The sequence below is a fragment of the Alosa alosa genome, chromosome 16 (genome assembly GCF_017589495.1).
Source record: "Alosa alosa isolate M-15738 ecotype Scorff River chromosome 16, AALO_Geno_1.1, whole genome shotgun sequence".
Taxonomy (NCBI): domain Eukaryota; kingdom Metazoa; phylum Chordata; class Actinopteri; order Clupeiformes; family Clupeidae; genus Alosa; species Alosa alosa.
This window is the reverse complement of record NC_063204.1, coordinates 31,425,613-31,434,640: the sequence shown is the minus strand read 5'-3', so window position 1 is coordinate 31,434,640 and position 9,028 is coordinate 31,425,613. Positions and strand designations below refer to the sequence as shown.

Sequence of the window (9,028 nt, the reverse complement as noted above, 5' to 3'; positions counted from 1 at the left end):
ATACTCATGGGTGTTGATAGTCCTTTGGCAGCAAAATAATGATGATGCAGGGAGGAGTGAGGGGCAGAATAGTAGTGATGGGGAGGACGAGGGTTGGGTGGAATAGTGGTGATGGGAGGAGGGAGGGGTAGAATAGTGGTGGTGGGGGGGGCAGTGCAACATGCACTTCCCCAGATCTGAGAGGACACTGAAGTTGTTCACCCTTGCAGTAACCTCCCAACATTGCACCTACAAACATGCACACTCATACCAGAAAGCCCAAGAAGACTTTTATTAGCCTGAAAACATGCCAAGGTTTATAATGACTGAGACATAAGTAGCTTTGACAAGCATGTACTTCTTGACCCAAACATTCACTCTGAGTGAGACTGGCAGCAGCCATGAAGGGGATGCAACTTGGCCTACTGGCAACTTGGCTATGAAGGTGACAACCAGGATCCCTTTCCACGTGAAGTCTTCAATGTGGCAGTTGTGGTTGAGGAGACTGTTGTGCTTCACAACTTCAAGGATGTGCCATCCAGCTTTGCCATGCTTTTGGGGATCATCTACTGCGTTAACCTTGAGTATCCACGAGCCATGAAGTATTCTTTTGAGTTCATTCAGAGGGTAGTGATGAAGATCAAACCTGATCAAGCCTCTGCCAGAGTCCACAACATCCGAAACAAGCTCCTGAGGTATAATTTGTAAACCATGCCCCACCCGAGAATAGGATGGGATTTTTTTCCTCTTTGTTTTTGTTGACATGCATACCAAAGTTCAAGGCAAAAGCACTTAAGCAAACAGGAGAGGAAAAGCCCTGATATTTGTTGGACTTGATACATTTACTTTTGTTGGACTGAATACATTTAATGCTGAATATTGTTCAAATGATGGGGTCAAAGTATACCTCATGTACCATTCTGAAGTTTTAGTTGGTTTGTGTTTGGGGTTCAGCAGCTTTTGGTATAAGTCAGCTGGATCTGTGTGAGATTATTGTTAGGTAAATTTAAAACCGGTTCAATACCCAGAGGAAACTTTTGCTTCTCATTTGTATCCCTTCTGTTGCTAAAGAGGCAAAATGGTGATTCTCTTTTAAGGATAATTTAAGTATTACTTTTGTCACAATTATTTCTCCTAATTTAGAGGAGAAATAAAACAAGCAAAAGATGAGACACATAACAATAAGACAAGTAGGAGTCACATAAGAGATATTAGTTTGAGAAGCAGGAGAAATACGGGAGATCTCATATGTTTGAGTGTAGTCTCACTTACAACTTGTTTCTCCTTAGGAGAAATAATAGAGCAAATGAGGAGACATTGCAATGAGAAACTGTTGAAGTAGGAGTTACAATTGAGATATCAGTTTGAGAGTCAAAAAATAGGGCACTCCATATAGCATTTCAAACTTTTATTTTATAAAACAAAGCAAAACAGTTGTACTTTAAAAATGGACTTTAAGCAATGGGAGCTTGCATAGATGCACTTTAAAATGGACTTCAAGCAATGGAACCATGTTAATGCCTTGATATGTTCTTTTTATAATGTGTATTCTTATTTATTTAATTTTTGTGTGTGAGTGTATGTGAGTTATTTTTAAAAGCTGCACAAGCAAATTGCATTGTACAGACCAAATGCACAATGACAATTTAAGACCATCTATAAATCATACAACATGGAGAAATTTACTAATAAACAATAACATGAACAAACTGAACTTGTGCCAAAGCGTGCCATACTGTGTACAATGGTGGATGAAAGCGTGGGCTGGTCAATCTGCGTCTTTTATCCTGGTGGTGGATCCAACCAAAGGGAGGGAGAGAAGAGCAGAAAATAGAACATTGTTAGTTTGTGAGCCACTCAAAAATACAAAGTAAGACATTTGTTTGACCGTCTGTTTTCATAACTGTGGGAATTTTGATACAGCACAAAGATCAGACACACCTTATTAATCACTTAAACACAGAATGGGGGATGTGATAGCTACCACTCACATTTGCTATATGTTGCCCAATTGAAAAACAGATTTTATTGATATTTGTCAAGCTTAAACAAGTTTGTTGAATTCCCTCACCTCATCTAGTGAGTAAACTGTATTGTCAGGCTAGGATTAACCCCTATCCAGTTTACCGCTAGGCAAAACCTTGTTTTGGTTGGACTAAGCCTATTCAGTGTAAAAAAAAAAAAATGGGCATCTGAAAATAGTTTAGTTTGGAGTCCTGATGTCAAAAAAGTAATTTTGGCAATTTTTTTTTTGTCATCTGGGAGCTGGCTCCATAGAACGCATAACAACTAAATGCGTTACCTTGTTTAGTTCTGATAGTGGGTTTCAACAGGAACATTTCTCCTGTGATCAATGAGGTTTAAGTGATGAGTATTGCTGGAACATGTCACACAGTCTCATTGAAGGGCAAATCTGGTGTAAACTGATTCAAAGCCTTGTTGTTCAAGCTCACCAGGCACTGTCCAAAGGACAAAAGAACAATCAAATGTGTCATAACCTATGGACAAGAAAGTAAAGCTGACTCAATATGGCAAGAAAAGCCTTCGGTATCTTCTTTCCATTACAGGGTTTCCACAGGTTTGACCACCCCAAATAAGACTAGACCTTTTTAAGACCACTTACATGAAAATTAAGACCTACATCACACCCATTATGCGGTTGTAAAACACCAGATCAAATCCATAATGACAATTAAAACAACACTTCCCCATGATGTTCTGTCCTCGCCTTTTGACTGATTATATTGATTCATTGCTGCCGGTGCGAAAACCCAAAGTATTGTTTGCGCATATTCCAAGAAATTAGACTAGTGTAGTTGTCACGATACCGATACCACATCAAGAATAGCGATTTCGATACTTCTTCGATAATTCTTAAAAAATGTATTTGATTTGGGGGCCCAGACCACCTTGACATCATCAGTAATATTGAATATAGTGTTATCATTCACACCAGTGGGCATCTTAGATTCTGCTTGACTCTTTCCACACACACACAGAATATTATGGCTTATTTCATGAATATGAATATGTTTCTATTTCATATACCTTCAAATTCATATAAAGTGTACAGTCTTAATTAATAGTGTAATTACTATTAATCTGCTTAATTGCTAAACATATTTAGTCATTTGAATACTTAATATTTATTTTTAAACTATTACACCTAGGCAAATTTTAATGTGGTGTGTAGGCCTAGGTGTAATTGAGTGCTTGTCACTTTAAGAAATACGTGAGTAATTACTGTAGCCTTCAGTCTCACGGTTTTAGACTAGTGAATAATAGTTGCACATAATGTATAAGGATATGTGGATGCATGTATAAGGATATGTGGATGCAATTCATTGTTGTCTGTCATTAGATAAAATAAATGTAAATAAAAAAACTATCAAGTTCATAGAAGGGATCAATCATGATTTTAGCACTAAAGACGAAAGACATATATGAACTGAGCTAGCTGAATTAGTTAGCAAGGAGCACTCTCCAGATGTAAAAGTTTGCGCTGCCTATTTCTAAATGACATTAAACCCAATAGTAGACCTACGTACATCTCATAGCCTAGGTAGGTTAGCAACACAAAGTTGAGAGGTGCAAGTGAGCAAATCAACTTGATATTAGCCTATTGTTATGTGTTACCACAGAATCACTTAAGCTAAACTAGCAGCCATGTCTCGCTGTTTATGGCATGACAGCTGCGCATATGTGTGTGAGGAGAAAAGACGCACAGCCACAGGCTTGGGGAGGAGGCACTAGAAGCATGCCTTGTGCACATGAACAAGAACACGGTCATTCTTAAAAGTATTGATACTAATAAAATTAGGTATTGTGACAACTGCTAATAGCTATTGCGACACTTTTGTAGTATCGGTGCACCGTGCAACACTAGATATTAGACAATCTCTGATGTTACGCAACCCCCTGTTGAATTTTCACATTGTTGTTGTTTTTTCCCCCATTTCTCCTTACTTGCAGGCTAGTATAATTATAATTTTTTAAATGAAGGTCTTAAATTAAGACTTCGCCAGAATTTAAGACTTTTTCAGACCTTAATTAAGGAACATGACATTTAAGACCGTTTAAAGACTTTTAAGACCCCACGGCTACCCTGCATTAGGTCAGGAATACCAAAAGTACTTCTATACGGCTCTGGGCTATACTTCCCTGTCCATAACTCAGAATTGGCTGTGCCACATTTTCTTTTTCCTATGAACAGCACACAGTGATTTCCAACAAGAGCTATGGATCAATTTATACCGGATTTGTCCTTTATGTGATTTGTAAACAAGTAGGAGTGCTTTAGGGTCAAGCCGGTAAATCAAAGACAATGACTCAATATTACATCTAAATTAGCCCAAAACATTTAGCTCTGATCACTCAAGAGACACTGACAATTGTCAAGAACAAAAACAAAATACAGAAAATACAGTATACACCATACACCAAATATTGTTGGTGAGTTAATCATTTTGGCCATGTCATTTTTTTTAACTTTTGATGTATGTTCAGCCCATCTGTAAAATATCTTAAAATTTCGCCTCTATCATTTCTATGACAATGTGATTTTGTAACTTTCGTAGCTACACAGTTTGACGTTAACTGTATAAAAGTTGAATACTTTTAGTGCAATAGAGGCCTACCCTTTAAAATAAGTCCACCAATAATGCTCACCATAATTGGAAATTATTTAAAATAAAGAGAAAATTACCCCAGCTTCATGGATGTTTTGGAACCTCCAGCCCTCGTAACAAAAGCCTCTTTGACCTTTGCGGATTCCACAGCTGTCCATCCGCAGAGCGTTCCACAGTGCATAACGTAGGCTGCAAATAAAAAGCAAAATCAATCTATCAGTGTGGTAATAATAGCTCTGAAACTGGCAGTTCCAGTCATTGATTTTGATTAGCTGAAACGTGTTCCTTTCTGTTGTAATTCCCAAGTTAACCTTACACAAGGTTACACATCCTTGTGTACACATCCCTACGCAAAGAATGGTAAAAAATGAAGTTGTTACAAGCTGTGGCCAATGTTCCACTTACCATTGTGTGACAGTCTACATGAACTATTTATTGGTGTAGGGGTGTATTTATAAAACCATCAACTGTGTGTAAGGTAAGACAACCAGGCTGAAATGACTAAAAGAGGAATACAATAAGCTGTTGGAAATTTATCTTAATGCCTCAATTAAAAAATGAGGAAAAAATCCAACCTTTAAACACACCAATATTCTTTGTGAATGAACCAGGTATCGTAAATTAATAAATGTTATTCCTTAAAATACAGGAGGCATAAGTAAGGAACCCCCTATGTTAAAATCCCATAGAGGCAGGCAGATTTTTATTTTTAAAGGCCAGTTATTGAATGGACTCAGGATACTATCCAGCTGGGCAGCCGTGGCCCACTGGTTGGGCAGCCGTGGCCCACTGGTTAGCACTCTGGACTTGTAACCGGAGGGTTGCAGGTTCGAGCCCCGACCCGTGGGCCATGGCTGAAGTGCCCTTGAGCAAGGCACTTAACCCCTCACTGCTCCCCGAGCGCCGCCGTTGTAGCAGGCAGCTCACTGCGCCGGGATTAGTGTGTGCTGTTTGTGTTTCACTAATTCACCGATTGGGTTAAATGCAGAGACCAAATTTCCCTCACGGGATCAAAAAAGTATATATACTTATACTTACTTACATCCTGATAAAGTTCCCTTGGCCTTTGTAATTAAAAGATGGATAGATAGATAGCCCCACATCACATACCCTTCACCATACCTAGATATATCATGGTTTTATTTCAGTTAGGCTAATAGCTGGTTTGATTTGCATGCTACAGATTCTATTAATTGCAAAATAAATGTTGACTGGTAAGTTATTCATGACTGCAGATGCTGATTTGCCTATTTCTCGATCCCTCGACCGCAGCAACGCTACTTCCTAGTTTACCTGGGTTACAAGAAAACCCTTTCACTCCTGTTACAATATGTAATTTATAGCAGGTTAAACAAAAATGAGAACATATTGTGGGGGAAAATATACTTACCATTTTGGTACGCTGTTTGTTCAGCAAATTGATCTGATGGTCTAGCCTAGTCTTCCATTTTTTTTAAGAAGCTGCCGGCCTCTTTTCAGTGGCATTGAGCTGGAACCAGTTTAAACCAGTGGCAATAACGTTAGCTTCGTCATCTTGACTGACATCCCAAAGACATTTTAAAATTCCGTGCATTTTGGCTACAGCATGGCTTAACACCATTCAAAACATACAGACTAAAGCTGTATAAGGCAAAGTAAGCTAGCAACGTTAAATTGTCTAACGTTAGCTTTATATACAAGCGGCACAGCCAGTGATGTAACTTACAAGTAGCTAACATTAACTAGCTAGCTAACTTTGTGCTGCTTCGTCAGGTTGTTCAATGATATATTGATTCTAAAAATATGCAAGAACGTTAGCAAATTACCAAAATGTTAATGTACCTTCTCTGAGTTTTCGTGGTGGCAAGTTCTGCACAATCCTTCATACCCACACACGTTTCACTTGGTTTCACTGGGCGCCAAATCTAGACTGCATTTTCTGGAGTCTTCTGCACGCGAGTTTATCACGTCCGACCATAGACCTCTGGAGTCTAACTTGCTAACAAGTCGCAAGTTAGCTCTGGGGTAGCAAAAATCAAATTGTGCCGCCTTCACGTACCATTGATTATAATATCTACTCGGAAGGTTGAAGACAAAAGTGCGTTCAGGAAAACGTCTGCCTCTCTGATTTCGTCGTCTCCCTGGCCTGCGCGAGAATTTAACAGGTGATCTCCTTATATGGGCATAGATGGTAGCTTTTTTGTAGGCGAACATCAGAGGTCTGTCAGCATCGTCATGTGTGGTGGTCACATCACATGGTTAGGCCTATGTTTGCAAATGTGAACTTGAAAATATGTGCAATTAAAACAAATAAACCAATGAAAATCATTTGAGAATTGTTGTACAGCTACAACAGCTAGAGCTCTTACAGATCAGACTAATTTATAAAACAAATAGGTCTGGATGAGCATTACATGAGTTCACTTAGAGAGCTCTCTGATGGATAAGCCTGAGTAAAATATGAGATATATAAATTGAGCAAGTCTGAGTATTGTATAAGCTTTTGCTGAGATCTCTTTTGTAAATCAAAAAAGGACAACTGAGATGACTAGAATGAGAACGGTTCAAGCTTGTGAAGAGATCTCTTTTACAGAACTGATGGAGCCTAATCTGAGATTTACCAAAAAGATCTGAAATGAGAATTGCATGAGTTTTCAGAGAGAGCTCTCTGGTGGGTCAGCCTGAGTAAAATATGAGATGTATAAATTAGACAACACTGAGCATTATTTAAAATATTGATTTGTAGATTAAAGGGAGTCTACACTGAGATAACTCTTTTGCTCCAGAGACAAACCTGAGAAGCGGGAGACAAAAGCAATAATCTCATTTTTATATCACTGTGATCTCCTTATTGTCTGAGAAACAATTGAGAAAGAGAGGAGCTCTCATTTTAACATTTTCTTTCCTCAGCCTGAGTAAAATATGAGATGTATAAATTAGACAACACTGAGCATTATTTAAAATATTGATGAGATCTCATTTGTAGATTAAAGGGAGTCTACACTGAGATAACTTAACTCTTTTGCTCCAGATACAAACCTGAGAAGCGGGAGACAAAAGCAATAATCTCATTTTTATATCACTGTGATCTCATTATTGTCTAGGAGAAACAATTGAGAAAGAGAGGAGCTCTCATTTTAACATTTTCTTTCCTCTGGGTATTTCAGTGTTGTGTAAGGAAAAAAGCTAATGCTTTTAAAGGAATGTATTTTCTTGAGTAAATGTGAATAGTGTTTAGTACAGCTTTGGGTGACCTAATGGGACATGACAAGCAGAGGGGTTTGCACAAGTGTTTTTTAGTTTTCCCTCAAAGCAGACTTGTATCAAAAAAAGTATTGATTACAAGTGTGTGTGTGTGTTCATGCAGGCAAACACCCAGAGTGGGAAACTACTGCTGTACTTTTCAAGTGTTAATGTGTAGCCTATATTGGCTTCACAGTAGTTTTAATAAAAAAACGTTTTGTACTCAAATTTGTGTTTTTTTTATAATTAATTGTTAAGTGAGAACAATACATACTTTTAGATAATCTTAACTTGATATGCTATTTCAAAGACATTATTTAATTGAAATTACAAAGTTGAACCCACTAATGGGGATAAGGGAACAGAATGCTCATTAATGAGTTCACTTTATTTTGAACTTGAATAACTAAGTCGAAACAACAATTGTACAGTCATGTTGACTCGGAGAAGGCAATTCAAAGCTTAACAAGACTCAAAATGATGAGTTAAAACAACTCCATTTTGTTTTTACTTGAAACTTTGAGGCAGCTGCTTAACTTATGATTTTAAGTAGAACCAAGTAGATATTTTTTACAGTGTAAGCAAGTGTGATATTTATCAGTGGAGACCGTTTTCAACACGTTTCATCCAGTCCTTCTAATTGCAGAGTTTGCAGGTGCTAGGCTAGCGCAAGTCAACGGTATGTGTTAGCCTGCCACTAAAAACAGTCTTACCCACTCCAAAGTACACCCGAGGCAAATAAATTATAACGCCAGACTATCGATGTAAATGTCTGTGTTGATAGTTTGATTTCTAACATTATTCTATCCTTGCATTTCAACGATCGCATTACATTTTGAGGGACTAGTTTCTTAGCAGCGGCGGAATTATACTTGCTCCGGTTAGTAGTACTGCACCGAAAAGTAAACAGTAAAGCGCACTCCAATGGGGATACCCAGAGCCATAGAAAAAGAGAGTTGCGACACTCTTTGAAGTCGCCGCCACGCGGTCACATGGTTCACGCACACTTCAACAGTTCCAAACAGCTCTTTGCGTGTCGTGTTATTTCAATGGGATAGACAGCAGCGAGTGCGTTATTGAACGGGAAACATTACAGTAAACCAAAAACGAGTGTTATTACGTGTTAGCATGCTTGCATTATAGTGTCAATTATATATTGCGAGTATAATTAGTTTGCAACATCGATCTAAAATATGTTC

The 9,028-nt window shown here is 38.2% G+C and overlaps 1 long non-coding RNA gene across 1 annotated transcript; it reads right to left on the bottom strand.

The window, feature by feature from the left end:
- Positions 1–1,725: 1,725 nt before the first annotated feature.
- On the bottom strand, positions 1,726–6,016 carry LOC125309951. Its single transcript, XR_007196216.1, has 3 exons — positions 5,998–6,016; positions 4,685–4,796; positions 1,726–1,766 (listed from the first exon to the last, which is right to left on the bottom strand). It is a non-coding gene; the product is annotated as an uncharacterized LOC125309951 (long non-coding RNA).
- Between the last annotated feature and the right edge of the window lie 3,012 nt (positions 6,017–9,028).